This window comes from Crinia signifera, chromosome 3 (assembly GCF_055691185.1).
Source record: "Crinia signifera chromosome 3, ASM5569118v1, whole genome shotgun sequence".
In the NCBI taxonomy this organism is placed as follows: Eukaryota; Metazoa; Chordata; class Amphibia; order Anura; family Myobatrachidae; genus Crinia; species Crinia signifera.
Window position 1 is genome coordinate 248,792,140 of NC_139219.1, and position 13,677 is coordinate 248,805,816.

Genomic DNA, 13,677 nt, shown 5'->3' on the forward strand with positions numbered 1-13,677 from the left:
CGACCAGTGGCGAATGTGCAGCGAATCCTAAACAGGATTCGCTGCACGTCGCCGGTATTCACATTGAATACCGCCCATTGTGGTTATTCTTAATAGCAGATTACTAAGTAATTAAATAAAGCTGACCTGTTTTCAGCAATTACATATTTCATGTGTCATTGTATTAGATACATTTTGGTTTATCTGCAAGGACAGGTAGGTTGACATCACCCATTAGGATGTTTGAGTGATATCTTTCACTGTAACTTTATTGCCAAATTTGAGCATGGCTTACCAACTGTGAATTTAGGCAAAAAACAAACAAACAATGCTAATAAATAGCCCCCTGAAATGTACTTGTTCTTTATATACTTGTGTATCAGCTAAGTACTAAATGTGAATGGTTACTAACTGAACTTCATATTCAAACTGAATAGGTAACTGCTAACTTTCTGTTTACATCATTATTTTATTTTCAAATGATAATTAACTAAGAAACATTATCTATGGCAACAATTTTCCATGTTAATGATTTTTAACATTTTACAGATATATTATCGCTAACTGATTGTCTAGCTCATACTGCTGTAAAAAAAACAGCAAATGGCCTCAGGAGTATAAAAAGCTCATTGCTTAAAGTTTAAAGTTCTCTTCATTTTGTTGAGCAGCAGAAAGGAAGAGGAGAGAGCCAAAAAGCAAGGTTGGTACAGAAAAATGCCCATATTATACATGGTAAACTGAGTTTGTTGTAAATAACAACTGTATACTGTAGCTAGACAATGCATAAAGTTTATAATGTCATTTATGTAGAAAAATGAAAATCTGTGATAGAACAGAACTTTTTTTCAGTTTACTTATACATTTTATGCAGTGTGGATGAGCAAAGATTTGTATAGCATATACTGTATTTGATATTATAGAGATATGTGTCTGTGTGTCTTTCACAGGAGCACTGTGACTGTATAAGGCTATAGCTTGACTGCTGTTATCCAAGTCAATGTAATCCAAGGTGACCTGGTTCCATGCAGTTACAGTTGGGGGGGCTTTATTCCATATAAAATAATAAAATTACTAATAAACAAGGGAGTGCATATAACTTTTATCATCACTTATACAGTTACAGTAGGGCAACCAAGACAGTGGGTTCCTATTGTACCCATTTGCAGTATACATACTAAATATATGGTTTACTACTATAGAGTTGAGTGAAATTGCAGTTGCATAAACTCATTTTACAAAAGAACAGTCCCATTCCATAAAGGTGTGAAGTTCATATTCCACTTTGCTTTTTTCCGCTTTGTGTAAATTTTACACTATTTTTGGGAAACTCACTTTGGATGACATTTATTGCCTATGAAGCGAGCCTGGACAACAGCACAGTGGCGTAGCTACGTTTTGGGCGCCCCCCGCGCCGTTAGGGGGGGCGCCCATACCCACCCCCCGCCGCCGCCCCGTCGAGCACCCCCCCCCCGGTCGCCCCGTCGCCCCGCCGCCTATGCTAACCCCCTCCCCCGCAGTCTTACCTATCGCGCTGGTTCCGGCGGCTCCGTCCGTTCATCTGCTGAGGACCACCACAAAATGGCCGCCTCCGTACAGCAGACAGTTTCAGAGAACTGTTTGCTATATGGGGGCGGCCATTTTGTTGTGGTCCTCATCAGAAGAACGGAGCCGCCGGGACCAGCAAGATACGTAAGTCTGCGGGGGATTGGGGGGGGGGGGGGTATCTATAGCACCGCAGCCCCCGGCGCCCCCACATGCACAGCGCCCCCCCGCGGTGGCGGGGGCTGCGGTGCTATAGTTACGCCCCTGCAACAGCAGTGAATTCATTCAACTGTTTGATGCATTTGGAATAGTGCCAAACTCAACTAGTGTAATGTACAACATTTTGTGGCCCAATGAATAATGAGAAAATAGTCCATGGGACTCTTTTGAAAAATGTGCTCCTCTCTAATGCTTAATGCTCCATATTACTATTGGATAGGTCTGGTGCTCACTTTCCAAAGCACAAGAAACAAAAACAAAAAAAAATGAAATGCACATAGTAAGAATTCTTGTCAAGTTGACAGTTGGTCTTGTCAAGTTGGACCCTGGTCAACCTCATACAGTCAGATGCTATTTAATACAAGCTGAGGCTCCTGTCTCAAGATCATAGGGTTGATACACAGACCCTTTACCTTCCATTCTAGATTTCATTCCAGGCTCTTGGAGACACAAGTTGTTATCTGTAGAAATACCTTAATAATAAAAATGTGAACGAAAATCATAATATTTAAGGGGTTATTCTGAATCATTCGGAAAGGCACAATCACTCTATAGTGGACAAACCCATATGCACTGCAGGTTGGGCTGATGTAACATGTGCAGAGAGTTAGATTTGGGTGTTTTATTGTTTCTGTGCAGGGTAAATACTGGCTGCTTTATTTGTACACTGCAATATAGATATCAGTTTGAAGTACACCTCCCACCCAAATCTAACTCTCTCTGCATATGTTACATCAGTCCCCCCTGCAGTGCATATGGTTTTGTTCACTAGAGAGTGATTGTGCCTTTCTGAGTGAATCAGAATAACCCCCTTAGACCTGCATTTAAATCAATCTGGGCAATACTATTTAACCCTTTGAGTGCCAACATCTCTGTGAGAGATATGCAACATATACAGTACCAGCGTCTCTCACATGTATTATATAAATTAAAATTAAAATTGCTGTGGAAAATAAAAGATCATACAGTATTTCCTATATAATTTACAGGTCATTATGATGAATAAAAATGTTAGCTTGGCAATTTTCACACCTATTTTGACAAATTCACTTTGCACTCAAAGAGTTAAACAATGTTTGGAAATGTTTCTTCCTTTGGGCATTTTGCAACATCCAAATGTTGCATGTAGCTATTTAAATTAGTATGTCATCTTAATTTAATACATGGATTATCTAAATTACCAATGTTAGCTCTTTTTTATTTAATGTTAAGTTTGAATGCGTAAGCAATTATATGTTCATTTAAACAATTATAAATGAGAATATTGCACATTAAAATAATAGAATTGGACAATGGAATTCATATCATTGACTTAATTAACAATTCAAGTAATTTGTGCATTCATTAATCTGGGATGTCAAGTTTGAAAGGTCTTTGCTTAAAATAGTTCCTAATGTATCGTGCTTTCAATGCTGCTGAGATGTGGTTGTAGTGTATTTTACCTTTTACATTGCATTTCTTTGATTCAATTATAATTTTGCAGGTTTCATAATACATAAAATAATGACATATATATAGTATAATTCTTGAAAAATATTTCAGCAGTAGATAATGTGTAATACATAGGAGAAAGCTTGATGTAAATAAAAGTTTGGTCATTTACTATGGAAAAATGGCAGAAGAGATGGAATGTGAGTCTGATTCAGCTGCCCGCCCCTGCACACATTGTCCTGCCCACGTACCCATGGGAATGCCAGCAATTTAATTGGAATGCTCATAAGACATTGGCCATTGCCATGGGTGACCGTCCCTGATGATGTCCTCTCCAATGTTTGCGAATGGCTCGCGACTATGCAAATCCATTCGAAAAGAGGAGCTGCACATGTGCATAATGAACCATGCACATTCACAGTCCCCAAAACTTTAGGACAGGGCCAAACTCACATTAATGTGAGTAGATCAGAATGACCCCCCTATTGTCAGAGTCAGAATTAGACCTCAGGGGCCCTACGCAGTATACAGGGTTGGGCCCTCCAACAATCCATAGCTCTATATTTTAGCTGCTGTTTGCAGACATCATCAAGAGTACCTTGGTGAGTGCACAGTCTACTGATAAATGCTCATCTGCATGAACATCGGCATTGTGTATAAATCTGATCAGGCTCTAGGTTTTTTTTTAGGAGGCCTAATACAGTAGATGAAACCACTTAGTGTGTCCAAGCATTTTTTTATCCTTTTTAAAGAACATCACAGTTAGTTTGGGAGTGCTGGCAGGTACACGTGAAGTCATAACGTCATGCAATAGTAGCGCAATGCATTTTTGGGGATGTTTTGGATGGCCAAGAAATCTTTATGGGGCTCCTTGGGACCTTCTGGGCCCTATGCAGTCATCTAGGTTTACTTGTGGAATATCCACCTGTGTCTAGTGCTGTTGTTGTTAATGGTGCTAATGGTGAGGATAACATACATGTTGATCATTCTTGGACTGCTACCCATCCTCATTTTTCTTCCTCTGCTGTGCTGCCTGGTATCCAGCTGGCTGACAGATATTGTCTAGATCAACAGAAAATAGGTCAACAACATATATTAGACATACACAAGCAATGTAAAAAGGTCAACATGAGATTTTTATGATTTCTTAGATTTGTTGTACTTTTTCATACTTAACCATCCACGTGTCTGGTGACTAGGAATGGTACATTATGGCGAGACATCTGGTCGGAAGCATGGCAGTTCACTTATTGGTGGACCACGTGCTCATGTGTTGACTTTTTCCTGTGTCAGCCTTTTCCATGTTGACCTTTGCTTGTGTCAACTTTTTACATTGGGTGTGCCACTGTTTTGGGGTTGACCTATTGACATTCTCTGTTAGCTATACCACACCCGTGCTGCCTGATGCTCCCAGAGAGATTGTAGATGGTTCCTAGTACAGTATGTACAAATCTGGATTCAAACTAGGATCTGGGGTAAATAAATATCCCTTAATACTAAGCTAAACTGTGGCAAACTGGGTAATATAGTAGATGCTTTCTCTGTATAATACATAGCTTAAACATACAATACAACGGTTGCAGGACCAATCTTAACAGTAGTGAAAGCCCTTGGGCAGATCAATGCACATTCATAGGAATAAAAATGTAAATGGTAGAGCTACAGGTCAAATTTCGAATGGGTGCAGTGTGTGTGAGTCAATACGTTGTACAGTACCTGTATATTTAATACTTACCACTCTAGATTGCCCACGATGAGGGCCGCAGCACTGAGTAATTTCCAGGAAAATTGTCCACCCACCATTTATCCAGAGGTCTGTGCATAGATCTAAGCCCTCTAGTGTTCAGGCACTGTTGACAGCAATAAGGATGGTGCTTGGAGGAAGGAGGCTGCATATGGGCTTCCTACTCTCTTACAACACCCCTGCAGAGCCGGGGTGATCTAGAACTAGATATTATTGTGTCCTGTGCCAGAAAGAACTATAGTGTCCTTTCCCCACTACTGAAATACTGTACGGACAGGAGCATAGTCTCAATGAGAAGGGGTGTAGTCCCACAATAGTGGCCCCAATTCAAATTATCCCACAGTAAGGTAAACTGTCATTTCAGCTGGGTAGGGGTGGGAAGGTTTATCTGCCATGGACCCTTTGAATACTGGGGCCCCTGGGAAACTGTCCACTAAGCCCAATGGAAAAGATGGCCGTGAATTGTTGGGAGCATATGATTTACAGTTTTAAATGCTTCAAATGACAATAGCAACTATGGTAGGCTCAGGATTGAAAGCATTTTAATTACACAGGTAAAAGTAACCTGTTATTGTGCTGCCATTATTGTATTTACCCTCATGCATCCGTGGGTTGAGAATAATTTACAGCTCGTTAAAATGTATTTCTTTGGTTTTAATTTGTGAATGAAGGAAAAGTTGTGGCAAGTGATATTATTAGAAGGGTATACAATTCCCTTTTCCGACTGTTGGAAAATATTGGCACAGATTGAATAACCCCCTTAGTTTCCAGATTGCAGATACATCTGAGTGTAACCTAAGATGTTTCTACAGATCTTAATGAAGTTAGTGCTCTTGTAGTGAGGTCAATGACTAAACTAGTAAACTTCATATTTACATATTATGTGTAATAGCCATCAGATCAAGAAATGTCACATTCATATGATGATGCTACAGGGAAAGGTTGCAAAGTGCAATCCATGTCAGAGAAGCCAGCAGGAATTCAAGCTTTTCCATTGTATTAGTGTCTAATGCATTTAATCACTGTAAAGTCTATAATGTGTCAAACAAATTAACAAGTAGATTTCTACAAACTCATTCTTCAGACTCTGTTAAGCACCTATTTAGATTGGCATTATTATATACATTATATTCTTGGTTCTTGGACGATAAACTGTTGACTTTGAAAAAAACCTGTGTCTAAGCTGTTGTTTGATCTGACTCCAGGTTAAATATTTTCTAAAACAAATACAATTTCCCAGGCAATTCTAGTTAATCAGACGCAGAGAAAGGAGACTAGGTAAATAAAATGTGTTCATATCTTGTACATTAATACAGATAGCAGCCTAGAAAGACTTTGAGTGTGTCAGGCTTGTAGTTTTGTAATCTCTAAATTGTTACTAATAACAATATAGTTTCAAGGGTTAGTTACTATACTTTACAATTGAAGATATTTTTATAGTCAATAAATCTCTAATGTTGTTTTAAGTTCTGCTTTGAAGTACAATTAATTATACTTTATAAAAATACAGGTATTACAGCCAATTATTTAATCTACATGTATGGTACACTAGTGATAAAATAAAAAATAAATAATCATTTATTAACTCTGTTTCCAACATTCCAACCCCTCTTTTTCTTCCCACATCCCTCCCACTCATTCTCCCCCTGACACTTGTGCTGCAACTGTCTCCTTTCTTTCTCTTCCTCACCGCAAAACATTATCCCTATCTATCGTCTTCAATTACACATTGCCTCTGTCTCAGATGCCCCAATCTCTCCTGTGCATCTCTGCCACTGGTGGGAGTGGTCAGACTTCAGATCAACTGTCTGTACATGCCAATGTGATGAAGTAATTTTTATCAGTAGTTAAAATAATATAGAATACTTTAGTGAAAGATTACTACAGCTAGGAGGGAAAGGTTCCAAATACTTGGAGGCTTAATTTAGACTGGGGCCACACATACCATCCAAGCGGGCCCCATTCAGTGGGACCCAATTGGCCAGAAGTATGCTGTGTGGGGTCACACACAGCATTGTGGCCAGATCCTGAAGAACAAGATATGGCCACTTCCAACCGGTTTCAAAGGAAACAGTGCAGCATAGCCACAATGTGTGAACACATACATTCAAATGTATGTGTTCACTCTGAAATCCGGTCACCCCGCTGTCCTGTCCAACCGCAGCATACTGCGGTTGGACCCGGAGGCTGTGGCCTCACCGCGTATGTGTGCATGGCCACATAGGAGCCTTTTTGCACTGGACCAGACCCGATTGGCCAATGTGTGTGGCCTAAGCCTTAGGCTGCAGGAAGGAGCAAAGGTTTAGGCTACAGTGAGCACTTAGTGTTACACTAAGGTGATGGTGTCGTAAATAGGGTTAGAGGGAGAAGGTTGGTTTAGCCTGTAGGGATAAGAAAGTCTGCAGTGTTAAGCTTAAATTGTAAACACTACACTATTATGGGGCCTACACTCTATGATCTAGTCACAATAAACTTGTCTGTGCAGTCTATTTTGTTAGGCAATACGGACTTAGCGGGATTCGTATCGTATCGTCTGCATGTTTAACACTGTGCAATTTTGGCTAACCTTCTAGGCAATTTTGACTATCTATCAGAATAAAAATCTATATATTTCAGCATTGCATTTGCTCAAGACAAATGTCTTAAACATTTGGTCTCAAACAATTGACTGCAAAACTGCTGTGACAGCAGCTTATAAACAATTTTGTTTGATACATTAAGTACTATATATATATATACATCCATTTTCTTCCCAGGACAATTGCTTGACTTTCTACCCAAATCCAGTAACACAAATATAGAAAGCTGTCACACTCGGTGATGGGGTGGGGTGGTAGTTCAGCTGTTTTAGTGGCTGCAACTCATGAACAGACAATTCTATTGCTACTCTAATTGGTCATGAGTACCGTGGCCTCCCATAATTTCTGCTCGCATCCTCCTGCTGTGGAGCAGAAATTGGCTAAAAGCCTGTCTTTTGGGAGCACAAACAGCATTTTCCTTGCTGTGCCAAATAGGTAAATGGGTTTAATTTCATTATGCTCCTAAATTTTGAGCAGGACAAGGACGAAAACATGTAAGAATTGCATACCGGCCATCACTTTCTTTTTTTTTTTTTTTATTGCGTCTTTATTTATATTTTTTTTTCCATATCAAAAAACACAAAACACATCCACATACATTAGCATACATAGTATAGTACAACAAAAGAAAAAACATGCCCGTCATGTTACCTTAAACTGTATACCCTAGACAAAACCCACAAACGAAGACAAAGACACATACACATTCACAGCGAACCAACACATACTTCTCCTAACGGGGCCTCTCATGTTTCTCTGACGTATTCTGCCTGGATCTATTGCACACAGCCCGTTGCAATGTACCCCTAGAAACTTTTCCCCCTCTAAGCTATGCACCCTATAGGTTATTTTCCCAACCGCAGCATCACCGTGCTGACCTCTATCTTTAGTATAGCATATATATAATCATTCCCAAGCCTAGAAGCGTCGTGCTATCCCTCGGTTACATTCTACCCCTTAACTAGCCACGAACACCCGTGGGACTGGAAGGCCTACCCCTTCAGTGCGCATACCTAACGTGTATCCTCTATTTTTCCCTTTATATATTTATTTATTTATTTATTTACTTTTTACTTATCTTTACTTAAGGGATAAAAAAAAGAAACCTTAATACTTATACCATTTCTACTCGTGCCCAACTTTATTTTGCATTGTATACCGGGCCACGCCCCTAACAGTGTACGAGAGGTAGTCACACCCCATATAGTTTTCAACCTTAATTTCTATAGAAACAAAACCACGCTGTGGGACTGGAAGGCCTAACCCTTCAGTGCGCATACCTAACGTGTACCCTCTATTTTTCCCTTTATATATTTCTTTATTTATTTACTATTTACTTATCTTTACTTAAGGAAAAAAAAAAAAAAACTTATACCATTTCTACTCGTGCCCAACTTTATTTTACATTGTATACCGGGCCACGCCCCTAACAGTGTACGAGAGGTAGTCACACCCCATATAGTTTTCAACCTTAATTTCTATAAAAACAAAACCACGTGATTATACATTTACCCACTCGTTATTGCTGACCCTATGGTTGGCTGACCTATTCCAATACCCCCAAATATCCTGATATTTAATCCACGTACCCCTCGATGCATGCACATATTTTTCGTGTTCACTGGTCTGGTTGACCAGGTTAACCCATTCTTCATGGAGGGGGCCCGTCGGGGACATCCATCTACGAGCTATTATTACCTTAGCTAAGGCCGTTAGATTCCTAGATAGTAATTTCATTTCCCAGTTAATTGTCCCTTCCATCCAGCACCCCAAGACCAAATTCAGCTTACTAAGGGTGACTCGTGGAACACCTATCTGTACTAGGGTTGTTTTTATTGTATCCCAAAATCTACTAACCACTCTACAGCTCCACAGCAGGTGATCAAATGTGGCCTCACTTTCTCCACATTTTGGACACTTGTCAGATCCTGCTCCAGCATACTTTTTCATCTTAACTGGCGTTATATACGTCCTATGGAGGATATTGAATTGGACCTGTTGAGTCCTCATTGAGTTGGTCGCATGCCGTGGACCTGCCAGAGTCACCTTCCACCTACTTTCATCAACAAGGGGAATATCCTCTGCCCACTTTAGCCGCAAATCCCTCAGTTCCTCAGTTTGTACGATGGAGTGCAGATAATGGTACATTTTAGACAAACGTTTATCCTTAACAAGTTGTTTAATAAAGATTTTACAAGGAGCCTCTTCCACATTCCATTGCACAACCTTACCGCCCTGAGTCATCGCACTCCTGACTTGCAAGTATCTAAAAAAAACTTCCTTCGGAAGTCCAAACTCGGCCTGTAGCTGAGAGAATGATTTCAGCACCCCTTCATGGCACCATTGACCCAGTGTGCTGATTCCATAGGAGTTCCATATTCTCCCCCCATGTTGATCTTTAAGTTCCCTCATACCTGGCATGGAGAAGATTGGGGTGTCTGGATCCAAACCCCCCACTTTTTCTAATTTACATGCCCATTTCCATACTTTTATGGCTTGGCTAATGATGGGGGGAAAATCCCGCCGAAGCCACTTCACAAACAATCTCTGAAGTGGAGAATAGTCTGGATCCACACACTCCACCAAGCTCCTTAGCTCTTCTGAGTCCTCGCCTGGCCTAACCCATGCACAGATTTGTACCATCTGGGCAGCCATATAGTATACTTTAAAGTCCGGAAGGGCCAGACCCCCTTTTTCTCTATCCCGGCACATGGTATCCATCCTGACTCTGGGCATTTTATCCCTCCATATAAACGAGGAAACAATACTCTTTATCTTCCTGAAATACCCATCACCAATGAAAACCGGGGAGTGTTGTACTATATACAGGAATTTGGGCAAGATAGCCATCTTCACCAAATTGACCCTACCAATCTGTGATATCTGGAGTCTAGACCAGCTACGACATTTGGACTTTAATACATTTATAAACGGGGTTATATTCTCGGCAATAAAGTCCGCTGAGTTCCTAGTGAAGCTGATACCAAGATACCGAAATCTCTCCACCCTCTTTAACTGAACTATTGGTGACTGGCCGGTCGCTTCCTTGCTCCCCAACTGAATATAATTGGATTTGTCCCAGTTCATTGTGAGACCAGACACAAACCCAAATTCCTGTATAAGTCGCATAACAACCGGTAACGCCCCAGGAGACGCCAATCCCACCAAGAGGTCGTCCGCATACAAGGAGACCATATTCCGACCCGAACCTCCTCCATCGCCCCCTCCCCCCAGGGCTGTTCTTAGTACACACGCCGGGGGCTCCACCACCACCGCGAACAGCAGGGGGGAAAGGGGACAACCCTGACGTGTTCCTCTGGAGAGAGGGAACGATGGAGATGTAAACCCGTTAATGGTCACTCTAGCTCTGGGATTTTGATATAACAGTGCGACCCTTTTAATAAACCTCTCCCCAAACCCAAAGGCCTGTAATACCCTCCAAAGAAAAGGCCACTCAACTGAGTCGAATGCCTTGCTCGCATCAAATGATGCGAGCACTGCATCCGACCCCCCCATCTCTGCATTCTGAAGATAAGTATACGCCCTTCTGAGATTTATCGCAGTGGACTTCCCCACCCTAAAACCGGTTTGGTCCGAGTGTACCACCTGGTCAATTACCTTCTGTAGTCTAATAGCGAGGATTTTTGCATAGATCTTTGCATCTGCCGTGATTAACGAAATGGGCCTATATGAGTCAATTCTAGACGGATCTTTTTCACCCTTGGGGATCATAATTATTGCGGCCTCTGTCATAGACTGGGGAATACACCCTTCTACTTCCATACACTGAAAAACCCTTAGCAACTTCGGGCCTAATTTCCCAATATACTTCTGGTAAACTTCCCCAGGGAGACCATCGAGGCCAGGGGCTTTACCCCCTGGAAACGAATTAATGGCCGCTATCACTTCCTCTATTAATATAGGAGCCTCCAGCATATCTCTTGAGATAGTGTCCAAATATGGAAGTTCCACCCCTTCCAAATACCCACATAAATCTTCACTACTACAAACCAATTTGGATCTATAAACTTCCTCGAAGTACTTGGAAAACATCTCTGTTATCTCGGGAGTGTTTATCACCTCTTCCCCTGATTCCAACTTGATCATAGAAATGTTATTCGACGGGTTTTCCTGTTTCATAATATGTGACAGGAATTTCCCATTTCTATCAGAGTCAGCATACCATCTATTTGACCCCCTGGCCAACCTCCGGCAGGTTACCTCTTGCATATACTCCACCCACTCTTTCTGGGCAGCCTGCCACACTGCCCTAGCTGCATCAGATTTAGCAGCCAGAAATACATTTTCAAGGTTTATCATTTTGGCTTCAAGTTCACTCGCCCTCTTGCGATTTGAGAGTTTCAAATAGGCTATCTTTTTGATGAACACCCCCCTCAGATAGGCCTTAAAGGCATCCCACACAAAGATATTAGGGGAGGACCCCTCATTATCTACAAATAATTCATCTATCCTTCCCTCCATTGTCTCCTGCTCCCCAACTTGCGACAGCCAATAGGCCTGCAATTTCCAGTATCTAAACCCTGTCTGGATCTCTAAATCAATCTCCATGGTGACCGGAGAGTGATCCGAGATCCCTCGTGCCCTATAATTGATCTGAATAATTTTATTAAGGGCCGTGTCAGACACTAAGATCAAGTCAATCCTTGAAAACACTTTATACGAAGAAGAGTAGCAGGAGAACTGCTGGAGATCAGGATTTCTTAGACGCCAGGGATCCTTCCACCCTATCTCACTTATAAACTCAGAGAACTTGTTTCCTTCTCTACGGATTTCACTCTCCGACCTGTTCCATCTATCCAGGCGAGGCTGGAGTACCTTATTAAAGTCTCCCAGACAAATTACTATGTTATTGGGAAATTCCGCTGCAAATTCCACCGCCTTTCTCACCACGTCATAGGAGAAGGGGGGCGGGATATACACTGTAAGTATGCAGAATCGCACATGCTCAATTGCGCATTCCAAAAAAAGATATCTTCCCCCTGTGTCAATCTTTACAGAGCCCACCTCTAGAACCACCGATTTCTTAACCAGAAGTGCGACCCCCCGGGAGGATGTAGAAAAAGGGGCATAGAAACTATGACCTATCCATGGACGTTTTAAGGAACCCTGGCGTTCTTTGCTCAGGTGGGTCTCTTGCAGACATATGATATCTGAATCCATACACTGTTTCAGAACTAAGGCTCTCTTTACTTTACAGTTCAGACCTCTGACATTCCAGGTTAAAAATTTAACCATCTACACTACGTGCCAATTTATGACCTTGGGCCCACATACTAAGAGGACATACGACCAATAACCAAGTCCCCTCCGGTACCGTCTCGGGGGTGATCCACTCTTGATCCTGCTGTGAACATACAACAACACATACAAATACATATAACCACAAAGACACCCCCCCCGTCCACCCCCACCCTGTATAACCAAACCCCTTGGCATACCTAAATCCCTACCTCCCTACAACTACCCACCCTACCCTTTACGCTGTATCCGCCAAACGTATTCCCTGGGACAATTAACTAATGACCACCAAAAGAGGCCTACCCCCGCCCCCCCCCCCCCCCCGCACCCCATGCTGCCACACAACAAATCCGGAGAGAAAAAAAGGAACAGGAAAATAGTCAACTCAATTCCCCCCATTAATTATGCCTTTACACAATTCACCTATCCCACCATGATTATTATACATATACCGGCACAACCCCACTCGTCTTAAACACAGCCCATTATAAATTCAGAGGCCCAGACAAACTAATTAAACCTTCACATCTGTCAAGGCTCCTGCCGGGTCGGCTTGCAGACCCCTTTTTCATGCCAACACCTGTTTCCTTCCAGGGTATGTGGCATCAAGCCACCTTGCCGCCTCCCCGGGAGTGAAAAAAAACTTTGTTGCCCCATCCGCCACCACTCTCAGTTTAGACGGATAGAGCATAGAATATTTAAGTTCTAACTCCCTAAGGCGAATTTTAATTTCTCTAAATTTCGCACGGTCCTTCTGGACATCCAGAGGAAAGTCTGGAAAGGCAGAAATCTTCCTTCCATTATAGGCAAAGTCCACCTTGTCCCTAGCCAGTCTAAGCACACTGTCCCGATCTTTAAAATTTAGGAACTTGGCTATTAACGTACGGGACGGACCACCGGGAGGAGGAGCCCGCCCAGGAATGC

The 13,677-nt window shown here is 41.9% G+C and overlaps 1 long non-coding RNA gene across 2 annotated transcripts in view; it reads right to left on the reverse strand.

The window, feature by feature from the left end:
• Positions 1–3,933: 3,933 nt before the first annotated feature.
• Positions 3,934–13,677, reverse strand: part of LOC146064392 (uncharacterized) — a 37,384-nt gene continuing 27,640 nt past the window's right edge. Inside the window, exons 4-5 of one of the 2 annotated variants that reach the window (XR_014471804.1) lie at positions 4,334–4,532; positions 3,934–4,233 (exon numbers count right to left, since the gene is read on the reverse strand). This is a non-coding gene — a long non-coding RNA (uncharacterized LOC146064392). The remainder of the gene's footprint in view (positions 4,234–4,333; positions 4,533–13,677) is intronic. The other variant, XR_014471803.1, reaches the window with a different exon arrangement.